The sequence below is a fragment of the Neopelma chrysocephalum genome, unplaced genomic scaffold, assembly GCF_003984885.1.
Source record: "Neopelma chrysocephalum unplaced genomic scaffold, ASM398488v2 Primary Assembly neopelma1_65c, whole genome shotgun sequence".
In the NCBI taxonomy this organism is placed as follows: domain Eukaryota; kingdom Metazoa; phylum Chordata; class Aves; order Passeriformes; family Pipridae; genus Neopelma; species Neopelma chrysocephalum.
The window spans coordinates 1,704,729-1,725,409 of NW_020897724.1; the positions used below are offsets into that span (position 1 = coordinate 1,704,729).

At 36.0% G+C, this 20,681-nt stretch overlaps 2 long non-coding RNA genes across 2 annotated transcripts in view; one reads left to right on the plus strand and one right to left on the minus strand.

The window, feature by feature from the left end:
• Nucleotides 1–4,647: 4,647 nt before the first annotated feature.
• LOC113968078 overlaps nt 4,648–20,681 on the minus strand; it is a 53,245-nt gene continuing 37,211 nt past the window's right edge. Inside the window, exons 7-11 of the long non-coding RNA XR_003534367.1 lie at nt 15,241–15,370; nt 13,757–13,829; nt 10,942–10,981; nt 7,836–7,934; nt 4,648–5,036 (exon numbers count right to left, since the gene is read on the minus strand). This is a non-coding gene — a long non-coding RNA (uncharacterized LOC113968078). The remainder of the gene's footprint in view (nt 5,037–7,835; nt 7,935–10,941; nt 10,982–13,756; nt 13,830–15,240; nt 15,371–20,681) is intronic.
• LOC113968080 lies at nt 4,971–7,377 on the plus strand. The gene is made up of 2 exons (XR_003534368.1): nt 4,971–5,057; nt 7,159–7,377. It is a non-coding gene; the product is annotated as an uncharacterized LOC113968080 (long non-coding RNA).

Here is a 20,681-nt window from a genome sequence, read left to right on the forward strand (position 1 = left end):
GTTTCAAGTAAAGTGAAAATATTTTCTAGTTTATCATACAAATAAGAAATTTAGACTATTGACAGGCATTTCTCTACAATGTGTCAACTTTAGTCTGACACAGGGGAACAGATATTCAATGATCTGTTACCCACTTTGAGAAGAAGTCTTAACAGATAGTTTGAGTGCTGGGTCTAAAAAATAACTGTTATTCTGGGGAGTTCCATGTCATTTTATAGGCACTTAGAGGAGGTGCTTCTTACCTGCCTGATAAATAAATCATAAAATATGAATAAAAACAAATAGTATCTCTTAGTAATTCCCACTGTCCAGAAAATGAAGGAGTGTGTATTGTGACTTGGCTACAATATTCTCTTTTTATTAGTCTGAAAATTACCCACTCTGTAAGCAATGACTCAATTGATTGGGCATATCTTACAAAGATACTTTACTTACAAATTGAATCTTGGAAGGTTGTGGTTCCAGAGTCGGGGTTTTGGGGGCGAGATGAGCTTATGTTTTATCCAACTGGCCCACAAAGTCCCGCTTTTGGTGGTCACTTTGTTCTGCAAAAGAAAACTGCACATTATGGCTCTTACACTGGACATTAAACTTAGTAGTAAACTACTGCTGCACTTAGTAAAAGGCTGCTACACTTTAAATAAATAATCGTGTTCTAACTTTAATGTTGTCTTTAGCGATAAAAAGTGGATAGAAAATATTATCATTTCAAAAGTTAAACATAAAAGCTTTCTAGCTGTTGGTGGTGTTTTTCTCTTAAAAAGCCAGCAAAAGATGAAGAAAAAGTTATCTTTCAAAGAGTGGTCACTCAGTACAGGTGAATTGGGAGAAAAGGAAGTCCCTAGAAAAGAGGCAGTTTAAACCTTGAAAACATATAAGCACTGGTAACATTTGTATTGTCAATCCCCTTCTCATCTTTTTTGCTCACAGAGTATTCAGTTTTAACATATCTCTTCAACCAGCTGTTTCTTTATGTGTGTCTCTTTGTGTGTCTCCATGTGTACAGTCTGTATCTATGGATCAATTTAAAGACTACTAATTTTTGTACTGGTAAAAGTCATAGAGTATATTTTTATGAATAAGGCACTGTAAACCTGAGCTTGGTAGATCTGTTTAAGTTCATGTTATTATTTACATTTTAGTATCGATGTCCTAAAGAATTTCAGTATAATTTTTACTTTAAAATCACATAGCTGTACTTTCCTCGTGGGATTCTAGGAAGTGCTGAAAATTACAGTAGATACAGTGGACTTTCTGTGGTTCCAAATATACTGCACAGATGTTTAACATTCAGTGAAACACATGACACTCACACAATGTGATTTCTACAATGGCTCATGTATGCAGCATATGCACACAAAATACACACAGGAGCATCCTTTCAGTTGGTGTAAATGTGTCTGTCATAGTTTTGACATTTTATGCCAGCTAATCACCTCCTTAAGTTACACATTAAACATCTAGACATTCACATTGTGGTCACATTGTCATTGCAGTCAGATTAATTTTAAGTGCTGACCTATTCAGACTGAACCAATTTGAATATTTCAAAAAGGCCTGGAAATTCAGCTGAAGTTACCCAGTGATACACTGTTCAAGTAAAGTTGTTCTACATGACTATATGCAGGATCTATACATTTATGCAAATGGATATCAGGATGAATTACCAAGATTTCTGACATTTTACATTTTATAGCAATACGATCTCTACACAAGTGAAATAGGACATATCCAAACCTCAGTGCAACGAATTCCTCACTTGTTTAAGACCAAAATCTGATTTGGAGGAGCTTAGGTCAGAATTGTGCTGCTAATATGCCTTTTAGCTACTGTTCTGCATGAAATAATGCTGTTCAAAGGCAGCATTTATGAAAGGTTAAATTTTCATGAGCCAATTAAGCTATGAACTTAACTGTAGAAAATTTTCATTTTTGAATTATAGTTTGTGAATACATTCCAGACCTGTCCAGTCTTACAGGTTGTCAGATCTGTATTGGTTTAACTCCCCTGGTCTCTTCACTAGGATTCTGAGAACGTAAGAGCAGAGAATCAGAGATTAGAAAGTGGATCAATGTGAGGATCTTTAAGGGAAAAGAGAACAAACCTACATACCCGAACAGCAGCAAAGATCAGCTGAAATACAGTAGTTGCTTCTTACCAACTGTTACTTTGAAGCTCTTAAATTAAAACATGTAATTTTTGCACAGTTAATTTCAGTAAGATGTGCTTTAAGTAACACACTTTGCTGATCAGCTATCTTTAGATTATTTTTTAAAACAGGTTCTGTTTGATTCTCTATTGATGATATATAAAATTAACATGCATTCCTCCTAGCACCAATAACCCAGCTATAGAATTAATACACTATTTGAATGATTAATGAGCAGTGTTAAAGAACACAGTTACACTTCTCTAGGCCTTCCTCAGACAACATTTTTATTCACATTTTTTCCCTTTCCTGAGCTTACAGAAGCAGCTCCTGTTTGTCTCTGGTGTGCAGTAAAACAGACAATTTTCTACTACCGTGGATATCATGCATGTATTTTAAACTTTAAAAGTATGTTTATTTTCTATGTGTTATTTAAATTGATGATGATTAGACAAAACAGTGATAGATGCCCTAAACACCTGTGTTATAAAAATTGGCTCTCTTTCCCTCACTCTGGTTTTTCCCCCCAGGTTTGCGTGCAGCTTGGGGTGGTGGGCTCAGAGCTGAGACTCCTGAAGTGCACTGTGTATCCAGAGCATTAATAATTAAATACCTGGGATCAGCCTGTCTTGCTATTTGTTATGAAAGAAAGAAATTGACAGAAGATAAAAAGTAGATGGTATGTTTGTAATAAAAATTAATTTTTCTTGAGGTAAAAAAATGCCATGAATTATTGAAAAAATAATGTTTAGAAATATCAAGCCCAATTATTTATTGCATTTATAATTTATAAAATTGAAAGTCCTACCAGCTCTCTTTCTATTTAAAATAAATTTAAAACTACATTTTTAGAATGACTTTTCTGCATTTTGAAGCAAACCTTTAAAAAAACCCAGCTTACAAACACACTGAATCAGCAGAGGATTATCAAATGGCCTAATCTGTTTACTTTTGAAATTTTATTGAAAGCAGTGAAAAGATCAGGATCTCCACCAGAATCCAGTGGCAGGGCTGGGGATTGGTTTGTGGCCTGCATTTTCTGAAGCAGGGCCTCAACCTTTGACATCTCCTGACCTCGTGTTGCAACAGAAAAGTTTTGTGACTCCCCTCTGATCCAGCCATAGAAAAAGAGAGAGAGAGGTAACGACCTCGAGTTTGGAAACTCATGACCTGGAACAACTAAAAATTTTGCCTTAGTAAAGGCTGCAAAATCAGTCACCCCTTGCTAGGAAGCCATCCAGAGTTTTTTCCAGGGCAAGAGCACAGACACCCAAGGGCTGGTTTTTAAATTGTGCCTTGTCCTTGTCTCCCTGGTGCAGTGTCAGTCACCAGTGCTGCTTGCCTGTGTAAAACCTGCACCTCACACCACAAAGAAAATCTATCTGAACACACAGCAGTGTGTTCAGGCATAATTTTTAAAGGTATCACTCAAAGTATCATTTTTTATTTGGCAAAAAAGTCATATTTCATAGGTTATGAAGCAAAAAAAAAAATGGATTTTTAAAAATTGCTTTAAAATGTTAGTGGAAAAACACTGCTGTCACCTGGTAGCTGCACCTGTGGTGAAAGAAGTGGTAGAAAAGTAGTTGTATGACATGAAATGCCAAATCCACTTCAGACTACATGGCTTGAAGCTTCTGGTGAAATTATTGAATTGAAAGCATCATTTGCCCAGTTCTTACAGCATATCAGTCAATAAATGCACTGATGTCTTGCTGCAATGTCATATGCAGACAATGCAGATGTGGGGGGAATTTGGTAAAGGATATAAACATGGAAAAAACAAACAAAGGATCAGGTGTTTTACCTGTTGTCAAAATGCCCAGGTAATTCCTGTTTACGAGGTTTCTTTAGGTATTGTGTGAATGGATAGGCCTTATTCAGCTTGTGGATTTTTTTCAGGAGCTTTCTATAACATCCACAGAGTAAATAAAGATAATAGAAGCAGGACTAACATGTATTGCTGAGGTGACTTGCTTTGTGAGCCAGCTGACAGGACTACATGTCAGCAGTTGGCATCAGAAGGTTACCCCTGGTCTCTCACTCCCTGCTGGATATAAAGCTCTTCAGTTACCAATATTTTATTTTTTACATTGGAATCAGGATTCTCTACAGACAGGCTCCAGAGGTTTTTTCTTTTCCTGTTTGGAGCATACTTGCTCTTAGCTGAGCTCAAAAGTCTTAAAAATGATGCATCAGTTCTATCTGGTTTCCTAATATACCAATTACTTACACTGTGGATGCACGTGAAAAACTTTAAGCAAAATTATTTTGATCTTTCAGTTAATACTGCTGTAATATTTTAATTTAGCTGTTAATGAGGGAGACTACAATTCACCAGTGTTAAGCAGTATTGATGCACTTTTGCTGTTTAAAGTATCTAAGCTTCAGTCAGACAGACCAAATCCTTTTACTGAAATCATGGCCTTTCTATAGGAACCAATATAAAATAGTCTCTAAACACTGATTTTTACAAGTAAAACTTTTCTTTTGTTTGTAGGTCAGGATAAGAATTAAAACAAAACACACTCACAAAAAGGACAAAATGTGTTCTGTCATCTCCAACAAGGCCCATATAAAGGGCTTTAGGAAAGGTTGAGAAAAATCCATTTGGGATGTTTCAGGATTGGCCCACGTGTCAAGAAAAATAAGTGAATACAGTAATTGCACTGAAGGGGCATTTCTATTTGTTATGGATTGCTACTGTTAAAATGGCTATTAAGGTCAGCAAAATCTAGATTTTTGCTTTGATGCTGCTGCTGTTTGTATTAAAGCTTTCTTTTGTAATCAAAGGCCTATTTCAAATCACACAAACTGCACACACCTCTGTCAGTAGGTGCCTGGATGCTGCTGTCAGTCAGAAGGATCTGCACTGAATTCACTGGACCTACATCCATAAAAAATGCAAGTGAGATCACATTAAAATTTCTGGAACCTGAGGAAAGAATTAGGTTAATTTTTTATTATATTTTAACACGAGCAAATGTATTACACAGCTCATCATATTAAATAATATATGAGGAATTGGGCATTGCTTTTTTTCAGTGATATATTTTATACCTTATGGTACAAGAATCTGTGAAGATTATGCCTGTTAGGTGCTATTCAATGTGGATTATTTTAAAATAGTAACTTTTCATTGGGCATGTCAATTGAAGAGGCATAACTCAGAGTTCAAATGTGCTACCTGTTTTACTAAGGATATTTAAAAATATTGAGTATTCAGTCTTTCCTGAATTGGGATTCCTCTTTGTATTTTTACTCGGAGTGGTCTTTCTGTATGTATAGAAAACTGCCTAGGGAGTTGGAAAATATCTTTAAATTCTTTAAAATGAAAGTTGCTATATGATTCTGTTATGTATAATTTTCTTCTATAAACTAATGTTCACTCTGTCACTGAAGTATCCTTAAAAATGAGAAATGCAGGTCAATGGTTAATGATGATTATTCTGTTTTATTTTTTGCTTTTGGGGAGCTGAAAGAAGATAAATTGTCCTGTATTGTCTGGGCTTCCTGCAAAATGTTTTGCACTTCCCAATACCAACAGTATTTCTTAGAGTGTTGCCTAAGAATTCACTTTGCTGAATGGACAGGACCATTTTATACATTCAGAGCAATGACTTAGAGGCTGTTTGAAAAACTACAATTTTCCTGTGTAGTGAACTAACAGAAAAATGATGAAATCCTGAGGTATTGTTGGAAAGTTGTTCTAACTTAAAAATCTTTTCTTTATAGTTTCATTTTTGATGTTCCACAGCATTCACCACTTCCTGCATGGCTCTGAACCGCAGGGAAAATGAGGGACTTTTGGGGGCAGATGTGTTTCCTTTACACTATCATAATGCCCCTAAAAATCCTTATTGCTCTTGCAGTATTCTTCTGTGTTGCTGGGCCTGGTGAGAACTACTCGAAGACCTGGCTTAAAAATACAGCTTTTCTCTAAAAACACTTTAAAAACACCACTGAGTTTTATTTTGTTTGTCTTATATTATTTTTAGTTGTGTTTACTGCTGCTTAAAATATAAATGGCAAGATATGCAACCACCTGTTGGTAAACAAATGTCATAAGTCATAAATCCAAGGGACATGCTGATAACTGCATGGTATTATGAAGAGGGATATATTTTGGCTTAAGAGTGAGAGCTTCATTCTTTTGGTACAATTAACTTGTTTTTAACGTAAGAATTTAACATCTGTGTCTCTGAAAATATGACAGACATTTTGCAAGCTAACTTGAATGACTGTTCAGGTGGATCTCAGTTAGAATGTCAATTTTAGAAACATGCATCAGGTCAATGATCAAATGCATAAATCTGTCCAGTACTTTTATTTAAATTAAATGTACCAAAATACCCAAGTTTTCATGCAGTCCCTAAATAAAATGATGATTAAACCTAGAAAAGATATTGTGGGTTCTCAGCTGTTCTGTGCTTATCCAGCTCTAAAGGTCTTTGTGTGGGCATTCCTCTTGCTGAGAGGCTTTTGAGGAAGGTGGGATGGCCCAGTCCATTGGGAATGCTGTGTGGCTCCTCTCCCTGCTCCTCTGGGTGAGTGTGAGAGATCTCCAGGGATCTCCTGGGCACAGTTTATTCCTGCTGGGTGACAGGTTGCCCTGGAGTCTGCAGTTTTCCAGTTCCTGAAGGAGGAGGCAGAACACACACACCCGTAAACACGGTTTGTTTGTGCCTGGGTATTTCAGCCCAATATATCATCAGTTTGACATGTGCAGTGCTGGTAACATTTATTTCAGTAGCTGTGTGTGGGACAGCACTGTCACTGCTTTGTGTTAAATGGACTCCTGACTTCATTGACGAGCTTAAAAGAAATAATAGATGGTGTCACTTGGTCCCTCTGACAGTGACTACTGATATCCTCAAATAGCCTTCAAAATACTGGGTGACATAGGAAAGGAACTGACTGGGTGGCTTCACCCCCCCCCTTTTATATTAAAGTTTAATCTCCAAGTAAATGCTCTTCATTCTGCTAAAGGACTGTGTCTCATTTTTCAGGCAAGAAAACCTTACAGGTCAAGTCATGTCCTACAGGTCACAAAGTGGACTTGCTGTAACAGCTGAAACTCAGAACTTTTGATGCCAAATAAACACCACAATAACAAGAAGGTTCCTTTCTAGGAGGACTGAACGAGCAGTGTTGAACAATATTGTACTCACAGGTCAAAACACACTGGCATGTGCATTCTTGCAAGGTATTAAATTAATCAATTAAATGAATTGTAATTGAAAAGTTTTTGGCATGTTTTTTTTCTAACCATGCAAAAGTGCATGTTCAGCAAACTTTTTATTTCCAAGTCACATTCCTTAGGTAAAGACTCTGCATCTAAATGGAAATGTTAAAAAAAAAAAAGCATGAGACAGCATATATTCTATGGAGTTCTGCAGTGTTAAGATCACTGAAGGGAGTACTCCCAGAGCTACAAAATGTATCACCTTGCTACAGAAGACCTAATATGAACAGACTGGAGTTTTAATTACTTTTTAAAAGTCTTTTGGGGGCTATACTAGTCACAGGATGATGTAAAGAATAGTGTGGTGATAGATTTGAGCATTAAAACTGATCTCATTTTGTATTTGTCCTGTGTCAGCATCTTATCTTACACGTAATCTTTCAAGGATATCAGAATTAATTTTTTTTCCTAATGTAAGCAATCTTTCATAAAATTTCTTACCTGAATAACTTGTAGGCTTCAACAGCTGATTCTTGCATACCAAACTACTTATATACATCCAGGCCAGAGCAAAAGTCAGGTTCTTTCTGAACATGTGCTCTGCAAATATGTAAAAATATATTTATCATATGACATTACTATCAAGAAAAATATATGGTTAGACCTAGAAATCCTGAGATTAAATTCAAGGAAAAGAATCAAAATAAGTGTCACTAAATTCCAGTCCCTTGTATATCTAAGAGGAATCACCTGACATACAATTGTAATTTTTTTACGCATTTTTATCACTGAAGAATAAGCATCAGAAAAGAGAGCCAAGTACATGATTTGAGATGTATATTTAAGCTTTTGAATTCAAATACATGTTTCAAGTTGTTTATTTTAAGTACTTAAATCATTTTGGTTTGAAATGGTGTGTCACAAAAACCTCTGGATCTGATAGAGCCCCAGAGAAAGGCCTGTAAAAGGCATCTGTAAAACTGTCCACTGAAGCTAAAAGCACTTTGGGAATAGGCTGGGAGTAACATTCAGTATTAAACATTCTGTAAAAGATCATTTTTTTTTCTAGTTGTTCCTTAAATATGAGCAAAGCAAAGATTTCTATTAGCCTTTTCTTAGGGGGTTTGATTTCTTTTAATTATAGGGCCAAGAGACATTAACCAGGAGACAAATTGCTCTAAAAGTTAGAACAGTAGCAAGTAGGTAATATTTTTCAAATAGAATTTCCACAGTGGAAAAGATATTATGTATTTGTTATGTGCCAAGAACTGAGTAATACGAGAATGCTTTGATTCTTTTACAAAATGGAAGAGCATTAACAGCATTTCAGTTTTTTTATTATATATATCTATTATATACATTTATTTTATTTTTTTGTTATATATAAAATTCATGTGATTACCAACAGTCTCCTAAAAGAAAAAAAAAATAGCAGAAAAGACATGCGGTTATTGAATAGGCTGAATAAGAGAAACCAGTCTCATTTATATATTGAAGAAACCCATTATTATGTCAAGTTTTGAACATTGTCTCAACTGTATGTACACTATTTAAATGCTATTTAGACTACAGAATTAATTTGTTGTGATTGATGGCTGATTAAAGAAGTGTAAATGGTTTTGTTTTCTTCTCCTTAACTTTTGAATGCATGCAAACAATTTTATTCCCATATTTAAACCACCAGTGCCAAGATTGTGACTGAAGTGGATCTTTATGGTTGTATTTTAAACAAGTGCAAATGTCACTTAGGAAGTACAGTGCTGACAGAATCTCAGTTAGAGCTGGAAGGGCATACAGGAATCATTGTAAGTTAATAAAGATCATTAAAAGAAATCACACATTTCATAATCAGGCTTTCATCAGGATAGATAGTATGACCTATTTTACACTTAAGCAATTAAAATAGAAGATGAAATATTTGGAGATGATTAATTTCTTCAGTAGTTAGACTTAACAGGTGATATTGCCCAAGAAATAATCTACTGAGAAACTGAATTCTTAATCAAAATTGGTTTTTGGTTGATTACTAGGTATTGGTTTGGTTTTTTAAAGAAAAAGGCACTTTAAAATTTTCCTTACTTTTCAAATGACAAATACTATTTTGTATATTCTTTTAAAAATGAAATCTACAGCCTCGTGACTGCTGACTGAGGCCTTTGGAAATCTCAATAATGAGAGCAGCATAAATATCAAACTAGATTGCAGTAGGTTAATTTTGAGCAGAGGAAGCAATAGGATATTCATATATAAAGCCAGGGAATCTGTGCTAGTCATTTTTGGAGTTCTGAACTAATCCGTAACAGAACTATCCCATGACTGCAGTTGGCAGTGAGGAGAACTGAGTGAGCCCAGAAGATCCCCAGATTGTAGTTTGAATCAAACATAGACTTTGTGGTATAATCTGGGCTCATAGTCAAATAATCTAGATTCAGTACCTTGATAATTCATATAAAATCATCTTATCTTGGAAATTTATTCTAACTTGTACCAGAATTTTATTCTTTTGAAACTCTGGGTGTATTTAGAACCAAAAAAGGAAACAAACCCCTTCTTAGAACATATCTGAAATGAAAATTATAGAGTTCTTGTTCCAGTCTGAACATTAGGAGATGAATGTTGCATCAAGAGGTTCTGGATTCAGGGTCTGGGCCCTGATTGCCCCCTGGCCAGTCACAGGAGGGTGGAAAATGCCCTGACTAGAACCTAAGCCAGGTAAGGTACCGCAGGCACTTCACCTGTCAGAGGGAGCAGTGCACTCCCACCTCATTTCAGAATGCATTTTAATCTGGAATAGTCAGCTCTGGCCTACAACACAGTATCTTTCTATACCAGCTCCATTGCTATCCTCTCCTTTCCAGATTACCCAGTTAATAAACAGAAAATTCCAAGAAGTCACAAAAGACCCACCCCAAAGCAGAGGTAGCTCCTCCTGCCAGAAGGTGAGGCCTGAGGCCCAGCTGCTGCCCCCTGATAACACACAACCCTCCTGCAAACACCCCAGGCGGGGCAAAGGGGCAAAACTGCACCAGTGAGGCACCTCAAGGCTCTCCATTTCCTCCTAAAGCAAGACCCTGCACGTGTCCAAAGTCTGGGGCTCACACAGCCCCTGGAGCAGGAGAGGAGTCAGCAGGGTGGGCTGGGAGGGGACAGCGGGTCCCTCCTGCAGGGCCCCAGTGCCTCTGTCCTTTGTGCTGCACTGGGGCTGCCCAGCGGCACAGCACACTCTGCTCCCACCATCGCTGCTTTATGGGTTCGCTGACTTTTTCTCAGATGTCACCCCCAAGACAGCAAAGAGATGGTGAACTGCTGCCCCGGGAGCTTCATCCCACTTAACTCCCTAAGGAATCTTCTTCGTCACTGTTAATAGTGAAAAACTGCCTGCAACTGTGGTTGGCAGACAAAACAAACTTTAACGACACCGTTTTAACTGATTTCACTACGAATTAAGATGAGCAGAGCAGTGCACTTGAACAGCAAATCTACAGAGTATATTACAATACCTGTAATAGCAAATTTATCTTAATGCAAAAAAAAATTAACATTTCTAATGAAGCATAATAATTGGGTGGTATTGACATTATTATATATTCCAAGGATATATTCTCACCTTCTCACAGAGAGCAGAAAACTGTATTTCCCCATTCTACCTGTGGAAAATTCAAGTATTTTCAAATATACTTCAGTATTTTACACTAATACACAAGAATACTACTGTGTTACAGCAGAAACATAGAGCTTTGAACCTATTTGTGAGATAGAGACTTTGTTTCTCTTTGTTTCTCTTCTGTGATTCTGCATCTCCTGATCTACGTGTTTAACACCGAGGCGTTACAAGGTTGGAAAGAACAAATAATAACTTTAAGGTGCTGCACCTTATATTGGACCATTTTTTAGTCTGTAGATGATTATTACCAATCTTAGAACATAGAAAAATTTGGGCTGAGAAAAACAATTTTGGGAACAAACAATAAAACAGAGTAAACCAAAGTCTCTAGACTGCAGGCCACTTGCCAGCTCTTCTTACAGGAACTTTCAGTTCTGCTGCTTGCTTTGAGTGTAGCAAAAAGATAAACATTTTCTTGCTGCAAGTGAAAAAACACTACCATGCATGACAAGTTGATAAGCACTATCAAGGCTTGTATCGGGAGTTTATTAGTTCGTTGGAACCGGATACAAAAAGTGGTGGAAAGTTTTGATGTGTTGCTGAAAAAAGAAAAATAACTGGTCAATGCCCAGAACTATTGCGCTGAGAAAAGGTTTTCTATTCTTAGTAACTGGAGTTTTCACTGCTATAGATAATTTTACTTTCTGTTTGTAGTAAATTCCTCAATGTATCTGCCTCCTTTGTATCCCTGGCACCACTGTGTGGTGGGTCTGTATTTCCAGGTGGGACAGATACAGCAGTCTAAATTCTACTCTGATAAGCAACTATGTTCAAGTCATGGCACAACAGGCAGAATCTGAGTGACTTAGTTATGTTAAAAATAAGCCTTTTCTGCTCTTGGTCTTTTCACATTAACTGTAGATGTTGGGATCTTATTGCCATGTTTTTGCCTGTTGTAGTTTTTGAAAATTAAACGTAGTGTATGTAGGTATGGTACAAAATAGGTGCTATGATAGGTCCTGCCATACACCATTATTTAGCACTTGCCTGATTAAATTCTTGTCTGATTATTTTTCTGCTGTTGGCCTATGGGCCTTACAACAAATTGATAGTGTTTGACTCTTGATATTGTCACCAAATCTGTATCTGTACTAAGATCTGCCAAAGTAAATATTAAAAATCCTGCCATACATCCCAAATGTCACTTTTAGTTTCCCTTTTGTGAGGGTATGCAGCATAATATAAACAAGGAGAAACAAAGAGATAAGGCAGTGATGTAGTATCAGGGTTTACCAGCCAAACTTGGATGTGGGTATATTAATCACAGATGATAAAAACATAAGGGAAAAGGTTGCAGGTTTCAGGAAGAGACTTATATCCTACACTGTAATGACTTTTTGTATCATTTATTTTATTGAACAATTATTTTAGGAAAGTTTTCATGTTTTTTCTTACAAAAGTAACCATGCTATTTCATAGTCCCTTTCCCCCACTAAGACAGGCTTTTTAAGCACCATTGACGTTTGTGGTATGCCAATTTTTATGGCTCTAGAGAAATAACAATAATACACTTAGGAGAAAATTGAGACACATTATGTCTGGAAAATGTTGTTACACTCCGTCAAAGAAATAAGAAGAACTTATTTTAATATCCTGTCTCACAATATGGGGTAAAATGGACAAGAAAATTAGGATGGGTAGATGAAATGTATACTTTAGCACTATGTGAGAAGTGACCAGGCAGCTAATATTTTCAGTTATTTGCAAGACTTCAATGATTCCCAGATGCCTGAAGTAGGGCAAGGAGGAGGACTAGGAATTTCTTCTGGATTTGATGGTTGCTTGGCGCTGTGGAATGTAGATACCTTTGCCCATTTGTATAAGAATTGTGTCCTTTGCCTTGGCTTCCCAGTGGGAGCTCACAACTGAATACACAGACAGTCTTTCAGGACTTCCTTCCTCCTTTATTGAGGGCACAAACAGGAGATGCATGTGCAGGATGTTTATGGAAAAGAATAAGAAAGTTCTACTCTTACAGCAACTGAATGCTCCTGAGAGTGTCACACATATGTGGATATTTGGTGAAAGTAAACATGTTCCTGTCTGTTTTGAAGGAGAAAAAGCGAAGGCTTTTTTTCCTCTGTGTTTTCAGACACTGAATAAAATTCTGCTGCAAGAAAGAAATTGTTTGTGTGCAGATGCTTGGTTGCCTTGAAAATATAAACAGTTTTCTTGGTAGCATATTTATTCACCATATTAATATTAGTCAACTAGAAGTTATTATTTTTTTTAATTGAACTGCTCTCAGGCTAATAGCACAGAAGTATTGCTATTGGCATGCTAGATATTTTCAATTAATTAAGTAAATAAGTTCACTAATTTAATAAATTATTTTTCAATCAGTTATTTATTAAATTCATTTATTTAATTGCTTATCTTCTGATTCTCAAAACTAAAATATTAAAACTTAAGCGACAGACCAGACACTGACATGTACATGTAAATTCAGGAGTGGGATATGGCCTGAAATTAAAGCTCTCTTGATACAGGAGACAGTTCCACTACTAAGCAACTGTGGCTAAGAGCAGCTCTAAAGGATTCAGAATGTGAGCAGTCTGGTAAGAGGGCCAATAAGGTGAACATTTCAATTGAAGGCTTTTGTGAGCTCAAAAGCTTCTTGCTGTGCAAAGAAATTCCTCAAAAATGTCTGGTATTTGATGGCAGCAGACCTTTGTATTGTGATAACCATCAGATAATCTGTTTTTTTATAATCTATATTGTGATAATCAGCAGGTAACACCTTATGAAAGTACTGTACCTTGACTGGGGCATGAAGAAAGCAGGATACCGATGGATCATCAGTCCACTGGATCAAGGGAATTGGTGTAGGCCTGTAACATAAATAGTAACCTGTGAGAATTGAGAAGCAAAGGAGGTATGTCCCAGATTAGCTGACTGGCTGCCTACAGGAGAATCACACTGCTTAAAGAATAAACTGTCTTTCAACTTCACACCAACGAGTTGGGTGCAGGTATTTCATAAGCTGAATAGATCACATATGGCAAGCACAGACACACCAGACAGATGGCATTTGTCTTCTGAGGTCTAAGAATATTTTGCCTTAGTTTGTGCCATAAGGAGCTAATAAAACTAAGATAAAATGCAAAAGAATATTGTTTGATAACATTTGTCTTATACTGTGCCTGATGGAGTTAATGTTCAGGGTAGAATAAAGTTCATATATAATAAGAGGTCACTGATCTAGCACTTTAGACTCATTATCCTGCCTAAATGAGATTTTTTAACTTTTTGTAATCAAGTTCTCCTAGGTTAGGTTAAGTCTCCCAAAACAAGTATCCTCTTTCAAGAAGGAACACTGATTTTAAAACAAAATTTTACCTGAATTATCTTAAAAGCCTTGTCAATTTGAGAGTAATGACATGAGACCTCAATGGAGAATTTGTTCTGTTACCCTGACTTAAGTCCAGAGAAAAAACCAGACTCCCATGGTAGCTGGTGCACATCAACGTTCAGTCAGGTAGCAGTATGGAAGTTCACAGCAACTGAAGTTTTCACTCAGATTGTTCTGGAACTCAGAAAACACCTTAGCACCATTTAGGGGAAAATCTCTCTTCCAAAGAATTATTATCAAGCCAGTTCTAAAATGTCTGAGAGAGATAAATCTAAATCTCTCAGGACCTTTTTCAAAGAAAAGTAAAAGAAATGGTCACACAAAATTATATCTGCATATTGAAGTATAAGTCAGCAGGAATGTAGCTAGGAAATATTTTATTGTTTTTAACTAAGAGATATTTATTTGCATTTGGCCAAATATGTAATGTTTGAATGCAGGATTTATTTAACACTAAGTTAAAATCCTCTGAAAATAATGTAGACAATGAATGCGTGTTAAAATCTTTTTCTTGTCCAAGAATTTATATACCCTGTTCCAAATACTGACATGGTTTGTAGTTATTATTTTTTATTTTACAATGAAGTTCAGACAAAATCATTGAGCCACAGTATCAGTTCACTGGTCTTATCAAATCTAAACTGTGCAGTTACCTCCAGGTCTTTTTACACAGGAATGTAAATTCACTACTAACACAGAATGAATAGGAAAATATTCAGAAATAGGACTTTAAAATAAAAAGAAAGCTAAAACAATGTTTATTTGCCTCCATTTAATATTTGATGTAATTCTGAAAGATTATGTAAGTATTGACTTTAATGTATTTGAGACAACAAGCTGTTGTCTCATTTTCATTTTATCATTGGATCTACTATTTTTGCAATACCCACCAGCTCAAGTGATAATAACGAGCTTGTGATTTCCATTGGTGACAGTGACCACAGAAACGTGGTGAGGGGGAGAACAACAACTCATTGACTGAAATGACTCCGTATTTTTCAGAACACTCTTGCAAGAAACCTGTTGGCAAAATGAAAATTATATAACTGTTACTATTCCATCTGCATCTTTCAAAATGATTAAATTAAATGCACGAATGAAGGAAAAAGCAGAACTGTTTTATCTGTAAAGGTATAAATACATATAAAATTGTTTTCATGAATTACTTTATATGCAGTCAAATGCATAATTCTTCTTCTACAGCCAGCTTTTCCTTTTGTTTTTTGTGTTCTTTCACATTAATGGAAAAGACATAAAACAATAGCAAGATACCAGTAGGGATTTGCATAATGCCACGTTATATCACATCTCAATGTACAACAGACTTTGCAAAATTTCATAGTACAGGGCCTTGTATTGAATATTGCAAGATGTATTTAGTGTCCAAAGGATTCCTAATTATCCATATATTTGCATAATTACCGTGAAAATAATTTCCTTCTCAATGGACGAACATTTCAAACTTTGGCCTCGAATTCTGGTCACTTTTCACACACCTGCCACCACAGTACTTTGCAAAACTTTTCAAAAACTTAATTTTTGAGAAACAAAGCATTGGCAACCTGTCAGGGAGACAAGCAAAAGAAGACATATGCATAGAGAAACATATAACCCACTGCTTTCATAACTCACCACAAATTCATGGAGAAACAATGTGAATGGAGAAAAACAACCATTAAGAACTGCATTTCATAATGTCTAAGTTCTCTGAGAATATCCAACATTCCTGAGGCACAAAGAATATTCGTGTTGTTCCAGCAGCTGATTTAATTTCCAATATGTGTGTCTCCCAGAGCAACAAACTGTATTTGTATTTAGTCAATACAGTGATAACCTGAAATGTATGAGGAACTGCAGCATCATAGGCCTGACTGCACAATTAAGTTAACAGGAGCTGTGCTTCAGCACTGAGTCTGGATCAAAATGGAGATCTGAGTGTGTCCTACATCACCTTTGAGAAGGCATCTCTTCTCCTACTCACACATCACTGCAGAAGTATTTAGAATGGCACTTCTAAGACCCCTTCATTTAAAACAACAGGCCAGCAGTATATTTTTTTTTTGAAGGATGCATATTGGGAGCACTCCCTGATTCTGAAACACCCCATTTCAGAATGTTTTGTAGGGAATTCTGATTATTTGGAGGTGGAGAAACTGTTGTGAAGCAATGGCTTAGATGTGGTGCACCAGGAGTACTGCACCAGGAATTCATCTCAGTGAGCTCTAGTGTTTATCTCTGCTCAAATATCAATATCTCTGCACCTAGATATCAATATCTCTGCTCTTTACCTAATGTATTTCTGCACTGATAGGAAATTACATAGAGCTCCCTTCTGAATTTCAAAAAATATGAATTAAGTATGAATTAAGAATCCTTACAAATTTTCATGAAACAGAGACAATTGCAAGGCAATAAACCTTTGTGGGAAAGGTGCTATTTAGTTGTGCTTTTAGCCTTACTTGCCTCAAATATAATTTGATCCTCTACATTTAAAACTGAACTTTTCCACATTGGAATTGTTTTAATAACAGAAGGGATGTGTTAGTTAGTCATTGATAGCCACAGATTATATCCCTGAGTAAGAATTCAGTCTTTATTACCATAGTAAAAGAGCTCCAAGACACAAGAATGTGGTAGCAAAGAAAGGGATCTTCCCAAATCTATGTAACAAAAGTACTATCAGAATAATTCTCTAAGTATGTGCTGCTCCAGTATGCAGTTTTTAATCATTAAAAAGTGCAGTCTTTTGTAACTTGAAGATAAAGACTTTAATGGGAATTTTTGTGAATGTATTACTTTCCTGTTAAAATACTTGGAACGCCTTGTTAATCCTAGTAAAGCAGCAAATGGCATGTAAAGATGAATGGAATTGAAGAATACAGTCCTCCTCTATGGAAAAAAAGTACTACACAGCTGAATGATAAGTTCTTCACAGAAAAGTATAAACTGAGTAGAGTAATAGAAAGAATTCCTATCAAGTATGGCTAATTTAGTTCTTACTGAAGTAAAAAATGTTACAAATTTAATAAATCTTGATTAAACAATTTTTCATAATATGGGAACATTATCATACATTCTATAACATTATCTGTACTCCCATAGGTGCAATATCTATTTCTACTTAATTTTTAGATTTACAGCCATATCGATTGTTCTCAGCCAGGGCCTAAATTTGAGTGATTGAAATCATGACCAAACATTTCAGAATACAGGAAATGTATCGTACCAGGTTCTGCCTCACTGCAACAAATGATCATTTAAGGAGCAAGATCCAACCGTTACCTATGTGTATTTATAGCTACACAGATACACACACATATGGTTTGCTTTAGTAGATGTGAAGGAAATAACCCCTTTTCTATAAAATCCACTTTTAATGGCTCTAGGGTGATTTAGCAGCGTAACCTCCCTAAAGATGACGGTCTGGTTTTGTAGAATAAGTCCAGATTCAGAGTAGAATCTTTCAAAACTCAGCAAATTCCTCTTTGAGTCCTAACTATGTCCAATTCTTGTCGTTTGAGAGGATGAATAACTCTTTGACAGCACCCATTTCTCTTCACTGATAACAGGGTACTCCTCAGTCATCTTGTTCATCACTGTACCTGAGTTTTAGACACCCAAAGTAAGGAGAGATTAATTATCCTTAAATTCACTATGTTCCTTAAAGGATTAAGAAATGAAAAGCCAGCACATTATTTTTCTTACATACAAGATCAGAAGAAATAGTGGAAAATAGGACTATTCTAATATTGTCTCACTGTAGCTGCCTATTCTATTTATGACACCACTTTATAAAGTGCCAAGTCTATTCATGCAACCTACAGATATTCTAAATGACAAAATAAAATTAAGCATGAATATAGAAAAAGTCAAGCATTTCTCATGCAGTAATAACTTCCACCTATAAACATATTCTAAATTGTACTAGACAAGGCTAATATTAAAAATTAAAAAATTAAGCAACTAGACATTTGACTCACAGAGAAGCAACATGATCAAAGATAAAGTCTAAATGACAAAACAGTTTTACTCAGTAATTGTCTACTTAAAATTACGGGCAGTAATATTTTAGTCATTATCATCATATTGATAAAACTTCAGAGAGTACAAGACTGTACATGAAACACTGTGTTGTAAAAACCCCTGTAGTATGAGGTTATAATGAAACTATTGAATTTCCTCGTTTATAGAAGCCCTACTGAAAATCAAAGACTGCAGAAATAAGTATCTTTATTACCTGACATCTCCACAAGGCATAGACCCATTTGGAAAAGAGGAAACTGATCTGCACAACCATAAGTTTAGAATATCTTCACACAAATACATTTGTGAGAGACTATTTTGTTTCTAATGGAACACAGCAAAATGTTCTTCTGACAGAACCTTTTATTCTGAGTCCCTATTTCTGTATTTTACCCTATAAATCACTTCTATAAATCATGAGTGTTACATAGGTCAGTGTGAATTATTAAAACCAAACCTTAATCTATGGAAAAGAGTCTTGATTTGAATAGATTTTGCTTTTAAATCAAACTGGAACCCCAGACCAAATTCCCTTTAACACATTCAATATGCCTGAGCTGATTTTGGTTTCATTTCAACACAGCAAATAGTTCTATTGACAGGTAATAACGTGAAACTTGAGAGATTTTTGGCCCTGATTCATGTGGAATCTGGAGCATTAGTAAGTCTAAAGTGTGAGAAACTAGTATGGAAATTAAGGAATTATCCATGCTAATATTTACATGCCAAATTATTTACTAAAATGAAAAGTTTTTGCTACATTCATGAAATACAGGTCCCAAATTGTACAAGGGAAGTTCCCTCTCTTGTTAAATGCAGAGTGGTTGAACATTGGAGCCTGGAAATGCCGCTTGATAAAAATGGCTGGTGCCAGTCCCAGAGGAGATTCTCTCTGGAACAGACTCTGAGAGCTGGATTAACACACTGAATAAATAAGGATGATGACCTTCGAGATATTACTACTGGCAATTTCTTTGTACTCATTCCTCTGGAATACTCCAGTTGGTTTAGGAGGAGAGGGCTCAACAAATTAACCCTAAGCCATATTCTTAATTCCACACGTAACCAGGCTCCTTGGCTGCGTGGGGAGCTGCCACTCCCACGAGGATGCGTTTGTGGGAGGGGAAGTGTCACCCAGCTGTGTGTCTGTAAATCTGCATATCTGCATTTCCCTTCACTCCCACCAGTGTCTGGGCTGGGGCTGCCACAAGAGGCAAAAATGAGATTGGGAATGGCCTGCTGACTCCCTTATAAGAAAGCACATTGCCTGATAACTGGAAAACTATTTTTACCTTATTTCAGTAGTTGGACCAAATGAAAAAGCTGTTGTGACGTGTTGTCCCAGAGACATATTTCAGACACTTGCTTTGAGCTGCAGCATGCTCTGAAATGATTGGCATAATCCAGGAATCATCCAGGAAAACTACACTTTTTCCTTCAGAAGTTTTGGTTTATGTGTTATTTCACACTGTGCACAATACTTGATTCCACGTTTCAATGATACAAATACATATTTTCACCGAATATTTACACTCTTCACATGTGCCCATTAATAATGTAACTCTCACTTCCAGATGTAACATGGATTTTTACCTGTAGCATGAGGTTTATCCTTAAAGTGCCTGCTTGACTGTAGTGAATAATGTAAAAACCACATTTTCAGTTCAGCCACCTTAAACAGTGACCTAAAGGAATCACTAATGGCTAGTGACAGAAAACAACTCGGTTTTAGTTTGCTACTGTTTGGCATTAAAAAGGTCTTTTAATGCTTGGATTGAAGTTTTCTGGCAAAATCTTTATTGGCTTCACTTGAATAAGTGATAACCACTTATTCACCAAAACAAATACTTACACAATTCCATCAGAATTCCTTGAGTATTTACTAGCATGGACAAATCACAATTTACAGAGGCTTTTGCCTGAAATGCAAACTCTGTCCTTAGGTGAAGAGTCTGCCCTAAAATGCAATAGTCTTGTTTAAAATACAGAGGAGAAGCCTTCGTGGTGCTCTCTGCACTTCATTTGACTGCAGCCTTCATTTGACCATTAATCCTCTAATGCCATAAATACTGTAGGAAAGACATGCTAATAAAAAAGACAGCACTGACACCATTAATCATGTGTAGGAGTATATAAATACTGCAGAAATCTCTCTCACTTTTAAAAAAAAATCAGCATTATAACAATTTTCTGGGAGACTTTAGAATAATTTCACTGTGGAAAAATATTTTTACTCTGAAAATATTTTTACTGAAAAATATTTTTACTCTGAAAATAGTTTTAGTCTTTTTCATAACCATATGATTTT